The sequence below is a fragment of the Priapulus caudatus genome, unplaced genomic scaffold, assembly GCF_000485595.1.
Source record: "Priapulus caudatus unplaced genomic scaffold, Priapulus_caudatus-5.0.1 Scaffold709, whole genome shotgun sequence".
Classification (NCBI taxonomy): domain Eukaryota; kingdom Metazoa; phylum Priapulida; class Priapulimorpha; order Priapulimorphida; family Priapulidae; genus Priapulus; species Priapulus caudatus.
The window spans coordinates 152,653-153,748 of record NW_014577770.1 but is presented as its reverse complement, the minus strand read 5'-3'; positions in this window follow the sequence as shown (position 1 = coordinate 153,748).

Genomic DNA, 1,096 nt, shown 5'->3' with positions numbered 1-1,096 from the left:
CTCTCTCTCTCTCTCTCTCTCTCTCTCTCTCTCTCTCTCTCTCTCTGTCTCTCTCTCTGTCTCTCTCTCTATGTTTCTCTCTCTCTCTCTCTACTTGTGGCTCTCTCGCTCTTCTTCCTATCTCTATCCTTCTGCTTGTTGCTCTTGTCTACACTGTTTTAATCAAATCACCATCAATGAAAATCTCCCGCTGATTGCCCAGCTACCATTTTCTGGTGCTGTGTTATTGGTGAATGAAATTAATCCAGTATCAGCATGTTTGTACGCGTGCGTTCGTTCGTCCTTGCGTGTGAGCGCGCGTTTGCGATGTGCCCAGTGTACACATCTAGAAATGGAGACTACGGTGAGAAGCAAGCAGGGTGTGCGTGCTTCCTCAAGACTTGTCGCAGCATGACAAGTGTCACTGGGCGATTCGTCACTGCACCTGCTTTGGACCCCGCGTGGCATAGCTTGCTGTCCCGTTGGCTCGCGTTGCCCTAGGCTCACTGTCTCTCGGGCTTATTGTCTGTCTCTTGCAATAGTCTCGTCACTCTCTTGTAATATATTAAATGGGATTCACTCGTCAGGTGTGAGTTGCTATCCCTCGTACTGTGTGTGACTCCCTACGTTGTAGTGTTGCTCCGTCATGTTGATGTGTAGTATACCTCAGCAGAAGTATCAGCAGAAGTGCACGCGCACATACGCACGCACGCACGCACGCACACACAGATACGCAAGCGCACAGGCGCACACGCACACAGATACGCAAGCGCATAGGCGCACACGCACTCGCTCGCACGCAACCGTCCTCCCACACACACCGACGCGGTTAACCGCAAACCCTTACGGGCTCACTGAGAACTCGACTCTGCGGTTAGAGAGAGGTTTTTACCCGCTAAGACTGATGGTACGCGCCCACGAACTGCGATGGCGCGCGCTGGTGCTGCTCCTGCAGCTGTCATTAAAGCTGTGTTCGCGGGGTGCGCGCTCCGGTGCTCCAGGGCCCCTATCCAGCCGACCGCATAATGAATGACCTACTTTCATTGCTGCGTCATTCATGAATCGTATGCCATGCCTGCCTATATGCCTCTCCCTCCCTCCCTCCCTCCCTCCCTCC